The 14,835-nt window shown below is 34.6% G+C and overlaps 1 long non-coding RNA gene across 1 annotated transcript in view; it reads left to right on the forward strand.

Moving 5' to 3' along the window:
- The window catches only part of LOC145694208 (uncharacterized), a 263,832-nt gene that overhangs the window by 63,384 nt on the left and 185,613 nt on the right, over nt 1-14,835 (forward strand). The window lies entirely within an intron of this gene.

A 14,835-nucleotide genomic window follows, 5' to 3' on the forward strand; every position in this document is an offset into this window, starting at 1 on the left:
TTTTATTAAACTAATCTACTTGTTTTTTCTTTTTCATTATATTGATTACATGATTGAATACAATTTTATCATTTTGTTTAAGATTATTTTTTTTGAACAAATTTAAACATTCGTTAAAGCTTTTCTTTCGTACAATATGATGCAGAAAGTACAACACAAATTGTCCACACAAGATTGAATTATCATCTTGATATGCGGAACTATTTGTAAAATATATTTTACAATTTTTATTTAAAAAAGTTTTTATTTCTTTTGGAAATGGTAATGCTAAGCTATCGAAATAGTATCCTCTTTGATTTTCATCAATGAATACACACACCCAATGTGTGCCACCTGAAGATGAATTGCTTAAATTTATAATAAGTCCAGCCGGTGGTTGCACAGTTTTTGGTATTCTATCAATAGGATAAATGCCATGCACATTTGCACCAGTAAGTTTATCACGAAGTAACACTTTTATTAAATCATCCGTGTACATAACTTTTGTTTTTTAAATTACATCACTTCACTTCACTTTATATCACTTTATACGCGTATATGTTGGAAGACCTAGTGGAGTATATGGAATATTCTCATAAAACGAAATAATATGTTTAAAATATTCATGACAGAGTTTTTTATAACTTTTCCAATAACGATGAATGGTGCTAACGCATAAAAAATACTTTTGAGAAACTTCATAGTATGATACCTTGCAACTCTTTGAATAATCAAGCAAAAATATTACAATATACAATGTTTAGCACACTTTGTACCAGTAGGACACATGTAATTCATATGCTTAGAAGTGAACAGTTATACTTCTTTTATTAAAATGATACTTTTAAAAAGTATTATCAGTATATATATTTCTATCTTTATCAATTTGAATTAAAGAATCAAACTGAGCGTACACAATACATGTTATAGGCTCAGTTAAATTTTCAGAAAAGGAAACTTTAACATTTACAGGTGCATCACGCACAAGGTCCCAAGCACAATCATCTAATGTTGCTGTAGGTGATAGAATAAATGCATAAAGAGTATAGCCGTGTGGATATTCTTCAGGAGTAATAGTATGTGCATCATCTTTATAATATAAACCAGTACCGGAAAACAGAGAATGGTAACTTAGAAGGTACAAATTGTTTTGAAAATCGGGGGTGAGGGGACTGGGAGGAAAAGATTTTGATCCAACTTGTAGCTGCAGTTTGTTAACGTTAAAGTGTTGAAAATGAAATGGATTTAGTTCAGATTTTCCATTAAATGCCGAATTGGAAACAAACCCGATAACAACACCTTTAGGTACGTTACCCAGAAAAATATTATCAAGATTGTATGAATTAACGTTTGCAGGAATAGTATACGATCTTGTTTGTACTCTTGTAAGGGGATATTTTGCTGTTTCATGATTTATATTAGTATTGATTTCCATTGCCAAATGAGGTGCAACATCAATGCGACGTATATGTAGAGTAACATCTTCAAGTTTTACTTTATAAGAAGTATTTGCAGGAGATAATAAACAAAAAGCATCTTTACTACGATGTAATTTTATACGAAGACCTACTTTATTTACAAGTGCTCTTGGTAATCCAGCAATATCTGTATACAAACGACCATACATTTCAAACGATTTACTATTTTTAATATAATTAGCACGTTGTTGAAAACCTACATTAGCATTACCAATGCTATCAAATTGTTTAGCGGTATCTTTATACCACATACCTAATTTTAAATGTGTATCAGAAGCATCACGGGAATAATTTAATAATGTTTCAAGGTACGCACGATAAGGATAAAATCCTGATGAAGAAGTAATTAATTTATCATTTAATGAAATGTCAATTTGACTAAATAATGAATGTAGGAAATTATTTGTTGGTGCTACAACATCAGTGTCAGCTAATGGTGTATCATCAGGTTTTGTAATTTTACAGCGTACGTAAAGATAAAGATATGCAGTATGAATAAATTCTCCTGTTTCACCGGGAATAAAAAATTCAATAGGTCCATCAGAACTTAATGTTGAAATTGGACGGTATTCAGCATTAAAGCACGATTCAATTGCAGTTTGTGTCATTGGAGTACTAAATAAATCGAAATCATTGGTACAACATTCCACACTGTTTGAATTAAGTAGTGCCATTATGAAAATATATCTGTAACACGACTTATTTTTCTTTTTACTTTTCTTTTGCTTTTGCTTTTGTTTGTACGCTTACGTTTAGTTGGAGGTCCAAAGCGAACAATTGCCGGAGCTTTACGCTTGCGTGGCCGTCTCTTACCACTTCCAGTTAATAACTGACCAACTTTGTTAACAGCTTTTGTCTTTAATGTTTCACCAGCTTGTTTTACACGTGCACGAACAGATTCTTTAAATGGTTTATCTTCTAATACATCACCCGCTACTTGTATTCCCGTTTGTAATGCTTGTCGACCTAAAGTTTTTGCACCCTGTTTAAGAAATGGTAATGCAAAACGAAATAATCCTTGGAAAAAACTACCTATACCATGTCCCCGTTGATATACAGGTCCTGAAAAGTATGGGATACCATGTCCGTATTGTCGTCTAAATTTCATTTTTAAAATATAATTAATTAATTACTTTTTATTAGGAGAGCGCTTAAAATGAAGTGTAACACTTAGTGTCCCAGAACGAAATGGCAAATTTCGTCCTGCATGGTCTTTTAATAGTATTTCAATACTGTTAAATGAAAACTTTGCAAGTGGTAGATAATGAATATCTTGAAATGTTAATGTTTTTACTTTACCGTATTTTACATTTGATATTGTTGCAATACGTAATAAAGGTGCTTTTGTATCACCTAGAAACTGATATTGTATTGTAGCGGCCGACCTGAGGCGCCTTCGGGCCGACCTAAATTTTTTGCTTTTCTTACTGTTATTAAATTCATAATTACTATTTAAAAACCTTTTAATTGCTTTATTGCCATGTAATTATTGCAGGTATTAGTCAATGTTAAATTTCTCTCTTTGTATTTTGTTCTTTCTGTGGAATAACTAAGCCAGACGAATACTTAAAGTTAGCTGTTGTCTCGTAAGATGAAACTCATATCTTTTTCTCCCCTCTTTGCATCTTGAGAAACAGATCTGAATTGGTAACCTATAACCTTCGATTCGCTGCATGTGCAAGGGAGTATCTAACCCTTGTGTATTATCTGAGAGTCTGATGTTATTTTCTGAATACTCTCATTGTCCTCTGTTTAAGCCCAGATGTTCTCAAAAACATGGTAGACGTATAATTAACATTTTGGCGCCGAAGTTGACACTTCGAAAATACTAAATATGTCTATTTTGACACCGTATAAAATAAGTGTCTTGGGAACACTTGTATTTTTGGTATCATTGTGAAACGATTAAGAAACCTGTAAAATCTGGATAAAGCTTGATTTTCTTTGTAATATCAAATTAACCTTTGACTTTTAATTTGGATATTATGTACTAGATGACGCTAAAGCCTTATACTGTTTGTAATAACGCGCATGCGTGACTATTCTAGTTAACACCCTAAATAGTCGTTTAGATTATCAATACCCAATCTAAACGTAAAGACTAATTTCATTGCACACGAGTATCCGCCCTTTTGGAAAGATACCACCCTACTATACTCCCACGTACGTAACGTGTGAATAAACTCCCTGAATACAAAATAACTGTACAAGCTGTTCTCAGGGGGAAATCATTGTGTGTCTACGAGGCACGAGCTTCGTGCTCGTCGCCGGGGGCTCCGGCCCACTCTTCGGGCTCAGGCTTCTGTCCTTCGCCCGCCGGACTTGCGTTTCTTCTCTGACTTTGTTAGAGTCATAGAGAGAAGAACTTAGTGCATTCTCAGAGTGTGTTATTACACTGTGTTAGTGGAGAACTCCGTCATCTCCGTTCTCCTACCAAGGACCATCTCTGTTTTCATTTCGTGTGTGCAATACAGCAAGAACTTTGTTACTGTGCTGAACGTTGTTTCTAGTAAGTTTACTACTACTACATGCAGGCAGTCGTAATTCAATCTCTTCATTGAACTGCCCTTGTTTCTCTTTTATCATTGGTCATATTCTGACCCCTCTCAAGTTTCACGCATACGCCACTAGACTTGTGCGTCATCTAAAGTTACCTCTGATGTATAACAACTTATTGCTTATCAACTCTTCTGCGCTGTACAAAAGCAACTTACAATAAAACTCATACTACTTTTAACTCGGCGTTCCAGTCATTTAAAACGCCTATCTAAAGTTTTCAAAGTACGACCTCACCTACTCATATTCTCTCAGAAAGTACCTCCGAAGAAGCCGTTCGTCGAAGTCATTATTATCACATCTCTTTCGTTCTCTGGTTCCTACGTGAACCACTACACCAGTCACGCCTGTTGAGGACCGAACTCTTTATCTTCTGTAGTTGAGTGAACCATCACCCTTCTGTGTGTGTTCTGCGACTCCAGTACTATTCCTGCATTCTCCGTGAGAATTCCGATTGGAGAAAGAACTTCACTCTCCGTAGAAAGTGGAAGCATCTTGTTGGTTTTACCGCTCGAACCAATACAGACATCTTCTGGGAATTCTTGGCTGCAACGAACATCTTGTTACCACGCTAAGCTCAACTGGACTTATACAGGACTCGACGATATCTCCAGAGGCCACTTGGAACTCTTTCATCTGTGTAGGTGTTGAATTGCGAGGTGAGTGATTTAAATTGTTTTAGTGATTTTAATTGTGCATCTTGATTCCTCGCATCGACTCAGAATCACGTCTACTTCTTTGCACCCAATATCCGATTTCAGTGTTTGTGTAAAGTGATTCTACAACTAAGGTTGTTAGCGATAACTATCTCTTCCATTTTACTGTTTTATCGATTAAATTGTTATTAGGCTGAATTATTTAAGTATAGCCAAGCCTGACCTTGTCTTGTGAAGTTTTATGTATTTGAGGTCCATTAAGTGTGTTAATAATCCTGTCTCCATTGCATTAGCTTTATTTTTAATTCATTGTTGTATAATACGTGCCTAATTATTAAGTTGTCGTCCCGCTACAAATATTTATTTCTTTGCACGAGTCCTAGTTGTCTATTATTTTGGAGTGCTAATTAATCTCGTTGTTGTGTGGGCTTCACGTTAACTAGTGACCCCCCCTTTGGAGCCGCCACTGCCCTAAAGTGCTGGCAATTACCTGCGGGACATTCATGGATCAAGGCTCCCTTATAATCTCGTAAACTCGTGCTTGAACTTTGTAATTAATTATTGTCATACATAGGCACTCATCCTGTTCTCTCTCTCTATCAACTCACCTTGCCGACAGCCTGGTTAGTCGGACATTGTTTGAACAGGACGGACCTCCTCCTTACCGTACTAATAAATTGCCGAGCCCCATAGACTGCTCAGCTCCATTACATTTTTAACGTCAGGCAACTCTCTAAGTCAGTGATATTGTTGAGACCTTTCGTGGTCCTTTATTAATTATTCTATTAGTTTGATTTTGGTTACCTTTGGTAGAGATATTGTCGCTAATAATCTCTTTTTATGTTCGTGACCTGTGGTGGGACTCCCTCACCAGTGGCCGCAAAAGTTCTGATCGCCTCCTGCCACCGGCCCCGACATAAATTTGGTGTTCAACAGTGGGATTCGATCATTAGCTCGTCATCTAATAATGTGTTAATTGATATTGATTATAGAATCCTATGTTGCTTTTGTAAATGACAAAGCAGGAGTTATTTATATTATTACTTTCATTTGTGTTAAGTAGTTTGCTAAGGGTCACATTTATATTCTAAATGAGTTTCGTATAATTTAATGTTTAAATTGTGTTAATTGAAAGGACAGGTTTCCTATTAATTTGCTTGAAAGTAAACATTTTGTGTTGATATGTTGTGTTGGGCAAATGCCCCCTTCTACCCTGAAAGCTTAACTATCATTTTGCTTGTTCTAGAGAAGTCAATGAGGGAAGGAAAAAGAAACAGTCCATATATCAAAAGAATAGTTCGTTCCTTTTTCTTCAACACAGAGAGAAAACATCTGTTCTCTGTTAGTTTCCCCAGCTGGGCAAAACAAAACAAAAAGAAAAAGAAAAAGAAAGAGCGAGAAAAAGGAAGTGTGTTGGTTAGCGTTCCTCGGTTGTGTAATGCGTTAGTATAAAAAAAAAAAAACTGTAGGGAAAAATATCAACACAATACCTTGAGAAGGTTTATGGCGCCAAATGCGGGACGGATACTTCCTTCTCCACCTATCGAGATGAAAGCTATTCCGTTCTGTATTCAAAGCTTCTCAACGTATTCTGAGTTCGATTCTTGCAATGGATTTTCGCGAGATTCATTTCAAGAATCACCAGTCGTAAGGCTGGTGTAGGAACTCCAAGTATTCAAATTCTGCTTGTGTAATTAATGAACAAGTCAGTCAAAACAAACATCATTGAAATTTTGAAATTTATTTTGAAATTTTCATTCTGTGAGTCCTTATACTCACGCGTTGTTAGTTCTTTGATTGTGGGTAAATTCTTGATCTTTCCCCGACTGGCTTCTCAGCGTTCGTGGTAAATTAAATATTATGTTAGGTGCTAAAGAGATTCCTTACACGAACTATGCGAACTAAAGCCTTAATATGTTTCGTTTCTCAGTAAAAGTTCATAATGAGATTCATTATTGTGATTTTGAAGTTTTCAAATTATTTTAAATTTTCTTGGAGGCCAATTTAATTTTATTGTTTATGAATGGACGTGCTTTTTGTTAATTATGAGAGAATTAAGTATACCTAGATTGAAAGTTTAAAAGGGCAATAAATTCAGTTAGTAATTTGTTTTAAGTAGAGACCATTCTTAATAAGTTGTTGTAATATTAAGCCTAACTCGTTATTTTATTATTTTAAGTCGTGTTTGAATAAAGACAACACTAATGTGGGACACCCCTGAAGTATAGTACCCTGTATTCTAAGACCGCGAAGTCCCTTGTATTTTGATTGAATGATAAGAGCGTACAGTATTAGGATACGCGTTATTGCTTTTGAAGTCCATGGCATCAAAGTTTTGTAATTTTAATAAAGCTCTTGTAAATTTTAATTGCCAGTGTAAGGCTGTTTTATTAAGGAAGAAATACGTGAACTTAATGTAGTAGAAAGACTAATCCTAACAATTCCGTTTGTGCTTAGCTATTGTTATTAAGTAAGGAGACGTTTAAATAATTTATTAGTAGACATTATTAATCAATGAATCTTTTCTTATTCATTATGTTAGAAGTTGAATTATCTATAAATTTATTACTTTCCGGTCACGATAAATTCGACCGTAGTCATTGTGTTAATAATTTCATTTGTTCAGGACGTAAAACCGTGCTCTGTAGTATTGTTATTAATTTTGCTATTCCTTGCCGAGCGCTAATGCCTCGAGTTGTGTAATTATCTTGTAAATTTTAGCGAGCTATCTAATTTTGGAACGTATCGTTGGGAGACACCCTGTCGGAAAATATTGAGACAGTGAACATACCTCTCCCTTGTTCCAGCAGTAATTCATGGAGTCTAGATTAGGTTAGGATGTGTCAATTCCCTTTCCTAAAAAGAGTACCAATTCCATCAAACGTGATAATTAACTATAATTATCAGCCCCAAAGCGTACATTGGTCGTTCAGAGAATTGCCACCTGTTTCTATCGCTTGTATTAGCTGAGAATCGTGCAATCTCTGATGTTTATACTCCGTTGAATCGATCTTATTGTACCAATTCCATCAAACGTGATAATTAACTACAATTATCAGCCCCAAAGCGTAAATTGGTCGTTTCAGAGAATTGCCGCTTGTTTCTATCGCTTGTATTAGCTGAGAATCGCGCAATCTCTAATGTTGATCCTCTGTTATATCGACCTTATTGTATAATGGTGCGTCCGCGTAATTGTAAGGAAGTTAAGCCGGATCTTTGAGAAGGCTTACCCCCTTAAAGGTACGGGACCCTCCTATTACATCCCAGGTCGCTATGGACCCCCTAGGTCCCGCAGCTGTTTATTATCGTTCAGTTTACTAACGAACGACCAGAGAATGTTTGGTTCTTTCGGAAGGAAGCCCAGTGTTTCGTTCGAAAGACACCCTATTGTGTTAAAGTTTTAATTATGTGCTTTTCGAGATGGTAATGATATATATGGAAGCTAATGTTGTATTTAAATGGTCATAAATGTTCTTGCTCGCGAGTGCCTAATCTAATCAAAGGTGCGTTTGTGTAGACCTAATCCTTTTGAGCACTCTTGCTCCCTAATGAGTCCAAGCACGAGTCCTTAAGAAAATCTAAGGTTGTCCGAAGAGATAATTAAATTCGCTTGTCCAATGTATCAAGTATTGTTATGTTTTCTAGCTTCCGAGTAAATTAGTGATGTTATAATATCATGAGTAAAGAAATGCTTTTGCAAGTCCAGGAATCGAGTTATTTTCTAGAATAAAATTCTTATCGGGCCTAAATGTCAAATACAGCCGCCCTGTTTAGTAAATAAGTGCATTATTGATCATTTTGTAATTGCATATAAACTCTTTCTTGTCTCCTATTTGAAATGATAAATCGTTCTTTTGTGCGTATAGATATCCAAAAAGGTCTCTAAAATGTAAATACGCGGTTAAATTCCTCAAAGTTAAAGTTATGAATAAACGCGAAGTAAATGTAAGTCCCAGGGTCATATGAGTTAATATTAGAAGATAGGCTAAAAGTAATCTTTATTATACCTCTCTTGCCTCCTGCCGTCCGAGTGCCAACTTAATTTGTATCTAAGAGTCGACATCATGTCTCCTGTAAGGAATTCTCGTTGAATTGTATTAATTGTTCTTAAATGTATTTAAGTAATTATAGTCTATTCCCGTTCGATTGTATTTCTATAAGGTTGTGGCACATTCTATTTTTATCATTTGGATATATTGATTATTGTATTTACCAGGAATAGACATTTTAAGCTGTAATTCTAATAATATTCTAACGTGAATATACATTATAATAAATATGATAATGGTATTTGATATATTATGCGTTATAATGCATATGATAATTGTATTCTGATATCTTCTATATGTTATAATTAATATGAATTTTGGTGAATATCCAGGTTCAAAAATTAAGATCTACCAATTGAATGATATTAATATTTTACTGTAAAAGGTAGTTGTTATCATAGTAAGGCAACAAGATAATTGCCTGAAGTTATAATTTAAATTCATTGTTAATTTCTAAACGTCAGTACTTCAGTTATATTGGTTCCTTTGTTAATAAAATGACGTAAAAGCGAAGTACCTCTGTGCGAAGAGTACAATTAAATATATGTTGATTTAAAATTCTATATTGTAACTATACCTCTCTTATCGATTAACTATTTGTAGCAGTTCATTTTATAAATTGAGACGATTTATTTGATTAAGTTTATTAAGCGTCTGTTCAACTGCGTTGATTAATTATTTGTGGTAGTTCATTCTATAAATTGAGATGATTTATTTGATTGATTTTTGTTAAGCGTCTGTTCAACTGCGTGACAATAGTCACTAAACAATAATATTGAACCACGCGTTAATTGGCATATTGTTAAATGAAAATGTTGAAAGTCTAGACAATAATTGATCTTGTATATTGGTCTTATGCGCCATATTGTAATTTAGGTATTTTTTTAGACGTAACTGTAAACATTGCCATTTAGTCTATGAACACCCTGTATTGAGCCGTGTTCCATATAAATGCTCGTTAAAAAAGGGTTCATTTTGAAACATTCATACGCTGTCCCGTACTGAATTCTAATTGTTTAAGGGATGAATGTTATAAAGTGTTTAAAATATATATATATATGTTCTAGTTATCCCTTTCGCGCTAAAAGAAATCAGCCTTCATTTCATTCGAAAGCTTGTATGAAACATAGAAATTCTTCTTTTGGCCGTTCTCTGTTTAAAGAAAAACCAGACCCTTACCAGACAGGGCTGTAGTATAATTTCTTTTTCTTCACACCACCCTGACCTCAGCGTGGAGTGTAGTAAAAAAAAAAAAAGAGAAAACATCTGAGTGTCAATTCCCAACTACCCTCCGGTAGTGGATAACCTTCGACCTCAGGGAGTCCCAGTAACCCAATTTTGGTAAAGACTAGAAGAACATAAAAACAAACTGGCTCCCTTTCTTATCGTATAATTAATGGTTTGTTTTGACAATTTTGGAGTCTGTGATAATATGTAAATTTTAATTAAAGTATCCAAAAACAAAACGTATAGAAAAAGAAAATTTACATATAATAATAATAATAATAAAAAAATGATGAATTAAATCCTTCATTAACTAATGTAGTTATATTCTGTATACGGTAGTCTTGCGATTCTGTATAGTGTTTATAATCTCTAGGATTTTTAGGTAGTTGATTCTTGTACTTTAATAATATAGAAGTCATTCAAATCTTTTGTTAAATTTAGTAATTCTATATATATACCTAGTAGAAATTTCGTTTAGGAAATGTGCAGTTCCTTGAATGTCTAGAGAGGTCAAGAATACAACTATCGTTAATGATTGTAGACTAGTAAAAACAAAATACGTGTAAACCTTTATTATCTATATATACTCCATATGTAGTTATAATTGATTTGTATAGCATAATTGCATGTTCCATGGGTTTAATATCTGATTATATTAATTTAGTATGGGTCATCCATCTCCTTTACATATAGGTATATCCTTTGTATATATAGGAACTCGTATTATAATAATAATAACTATAAAAAACTGAGTAAAAAAAATATTTTACATGCGTACTGTACATAATTGAGGTCATTTATGTTATCCCTCGCTATAATGTTTTAGTAGGTATAATGTAGTTATATGAAATCATGTTGTATTGGCCTTGTTAGTCTTTGTATATTTTTATAGACAAAGCTTAGTTTTGTAAATATGTAGGAACAAATCATACCAACTAGGGAACTCTTTGTATTATACGTATATAACTATTGGTAGAGCTATGTAGTAATTTCTTAAATTTGTGATTCACTCACAATCGAGATTTTATATCTAAATAATTGGTAGTCTAATGATAACTTTGTTTATTAACGTAGTTTAATAATAATTTTGGGTTCTCATATTTAATTCTAGTTATAGGTGTATATATATAAACATTTCTTTAATTTTTTTTTGTTTGGGTATGACCTAGGTATTAGACCTTTAGATAATCGTATATCTCCTTATATACACAAAAATATATATTTAAGCTATTTTGGGATTTTAACGAGTACTTCTGTACTACTGATATAACTACTTTTGTGTCATTATTTAATTATGGTGTTACCTAATACTATATAATTATTTCAATGGGTTTTTACTTTATGGATTTAAGTACTTCGATTATTTAGCTATAATTGTGTATAAAATAATATTCGCTGGTATAAAAAAAAAGTTTTACCTTTATGAACTTTACTTAAAGAATTAGTAAGTGTTGCCAACTAGGACTAAGAAATTTTAATTGAATATATCTATGTATGAGTATTAAGCAGTGTTGCCAACTCTAAAGTTTAAAAAACAATATTGCCACTTAATTTTTTTTTTTTAAAAATTAAGCCCAAGTAGTCAAAAAAAAATATTCCTCAGTTCCCTCGTCTATTTTTTTTTATTTTACGCGGGAGGACTGTAGCGGCCGACCTGAGGCGCCTTCGGGCCGACCTAAATTTTTTGCTTTTCTTACTGTTATTAAATTCATAATTACTATTTAAAAACCTTTTAATTGCTTTATTGCCATGTAATTATTGCAGGTATTAGTCAATGTTAAATTTCTCTCTTTGTATTTTGTTCTTTCTGTGGAATAACTAAGCCAGACGAATACTTAAAGTTAGCTGTTGTCTCGTAAGATGAAACTCATATCTTTTTCTCCCCTCTTTGCATCTTGAGAAACAGATCTGAATTGGTAACCTATAACCTTCGATTCGCTGCATGTGCAAGGGAGTATCTAACCCTTGTGTATTATCTGAGAGTCTGATGTTATTTTCTGAATACTCTCATTGTCCTCTGTTTAAGCCCAGATGTTCTCAAAAACATGGTAGACGTATAATTAACATTTTGGCGCCGAAGTTGACACTTCGAAAATACTAAATATGTCTATTTTGACACCGTATAAAATAAGTGTCTTGGGAACACTTGTATTTTTGGTATCATTGTGAAACGATTAAGAAACCTGTAAAATCTGGATAAAGCTTGATTTTCTTTGTAATATCAAATTAACCTTTGACTTTTAATTTGGATATTATGTACTAGATGACGCTAAAGCCTTATACTGTTTGTAATAACGCGCATGCGTGACTATTCTAGTTAACACCCTAAATAGTCGTTTAGATTATCAATACCCAATCTAAACGTAAAGACTAATTTCATTGCACACGAGTATCCGCCCTTTTGGAAAGATACCACCCTACTATACTCCCACGTACGTAACGTGTGAATAAACTCCCTGAATACAAAATAACTGTACAAGCTGTTCTCAGGGGGAAATCATTGTGTGTCTACGAGGCACGAGCTTCGTGCTCGTCGCCGGGGGCTCCGGCCCACTCTTCGGGCTCAGGCTTCTGTCCTTCGCCCGCCGGACTTGCGTTTCTTCTCTGACTTTGTTAGAGTCATAGAGAGAAGAACTTAGTGCATTCTCAGAGTGTGTTATTACACTGTGTTAGTGGAGAACTCCGTCATCTCCGTTCTCCTACCAAGGACCATCTCTGTTTTCATTTCGTGTGTGCAATACAGCAAGAACTTTGTTACTGTGCTGAACGTTGTTTCTAGTAAGTTTACTACTACTACATGCAGGCAGTCGTAATTCAATCTCTTCATTGAACTGCCCTTGTTTCTCTTTTATCATTGGTCATATTCTGACCCCTCTCAAGTTTCACGCATACGCCACTAGACTTGTGCGTCATCTAAAGTTACCTCTGATGTATAACAACTTATTGCTTATCAACTCTTCTGCGCTGTACAAAAGCAACTTACAATAAAACTCATACTACTTTTAACTCGGCGTTCCAGTCATTTAAAACGCCTATCTAAAGTTTTCAAAGTACGACCTCACCTACTCATATTCTCTCAGAAAGTACCTCCGAAGAAGCCGTTCGTCGAAGTCATTATTATCACATCTCTTTCGTTCTCTGGTTCCTACGTGAACCACTACACCAGTCACGCCTGTTGAGGACCGAACTCTTTATCTTCTGTAGTTGAGTGAACCATCACCCTTCTGTGTGTGTTCTGCGACTCCAGTACTATTCCTGCATTCGCCGTGAGAATTCCGATTGGAGAAAGAACTTCACTCTCCGTAGGAAGTGGAAGCATCTTGTTGGTTTTACCGCTCGAACCAATACAGACATCTTCTGGGAATTCTTGGCTGCAACGAACATCTTGTTACCACGCTAAGCTCAACTGGACTTATACAGGACTCGACGATATCTCCAGAGGCCACTTGGAACTCTTTCATCTGTGTAGGTGTTGAATTGCGAGGTGAGTGATTTAAATTGTTTTAGTGATTTTAATTGTGCATCTTGATTCCTCGCATCGACTCAGAATCACGTCTACTTCTTTGCACCCAATATCCGATTTCAGTGTTTGTGTAAAGTGATTCTACAACTAAGGTTGTTAGCGATAACTATCTCTTCCATTTTACTGTTTTATCGATTAAATTGTTATTAGGCTGAATTATTTAAGTATAGCCAAGCCTGACCTTGTCTTGTGAAGTTTTATGTATTTGAGGTCCATTAAGTGTGTTAATAATCCTGTCTCCATTGCATTAGCTTTATTTTTAATTCATTGTTGTATAATACGTGCCTAATTATTAAGTTGTCGTCCCGCTACAAATATTTATTTCTTTGCACGAGTCCTAGTTGTCTATTATTTTGGAGTGCTAATTAATCTCGTTGTTGTGTGGGCTTCACGTTAACTAGTGACCCCCCCTTTGGAGCCGCCACTGCCCTAAAGTGCTGGCAATTACCTGCGGGACATTCATGGATCAAGGCTCCCTTATAATCTCGTAAACTCGTGCTTGAACTTTGTAATTAATTATTGTCATACATAGGCACTCATCCTGTTCTCTCTCTCTATCAACTCACCTTGCCGACAGCCTGGTTAGTCGGACATTGTTTGAACAGGACGGACCTCCTCCTTACCGTACTAATAAATTGCCGAGCCCCATAGACTGCTCAGCTCCATTACATTTTTAACGTCAGGCAACTCTCTAAGTCAGTGATATTGTTGAGACCTTTCGTGGTCCTTTATTAATTATTCTATTAGTTTGATTTTGGTTACCTTTGGTAGAGATATTGTCGCTAATAATCTCTTTTTATGTTCGTGACCTGTGGTGGGACTCCCTCACCAGTGGCCGCAAAAGTTCTGATCGCCTCCTGCCACCGGCCCCGACAGTATGATATCAGTATAAATAAAAATTTGATGAGGATATCCAATATCAACATATGGTTGTTTAAATCCACGTTTATACAAAACAAGATCTTTATGTTGACGAAGTCCTAATTGCATTGCTAATGTTGATGATAATAAGGCCGATTCAACACGATCACTACAATCTACTTGTACAATATTTGATATAGAAAATTTTATGTCTTTTGATATTTTATTTAATTCATCAATGATATGATGTGCAGAGTGATAATATCCACTTACAATTTTACCTTTTTGTGCTTCTTCATTTTTTATTTTATACCACATAACATTTTCTCCATCGTTAACATTATAACATGTTAAAGGAACATGTAATTCACTTAATCCTACATGCCAATCGGTTTCTGATAATTGAATATTATTTTTTAGTTGATTAATAAAATGTGTTGGACTATTTGTAGGATATACATCAGTACTTGCGTTTGATACAAGTGTAATGTAAAAACTATCATCAA

Source organism: Thermobia domestica, chromosome 9 (genome assembly GCF_964235325.1).
Source record: "Thermobia domestica chromosome 9, izTheDome1.hap1.1, whole genome shotgun sequence".
Lineage (NCBI taxonomy): Eukaryota > Metazoa > Arthropoda > Insecta > Zygentoma > Lepismatidae > Thermobia > Thermobia domestica.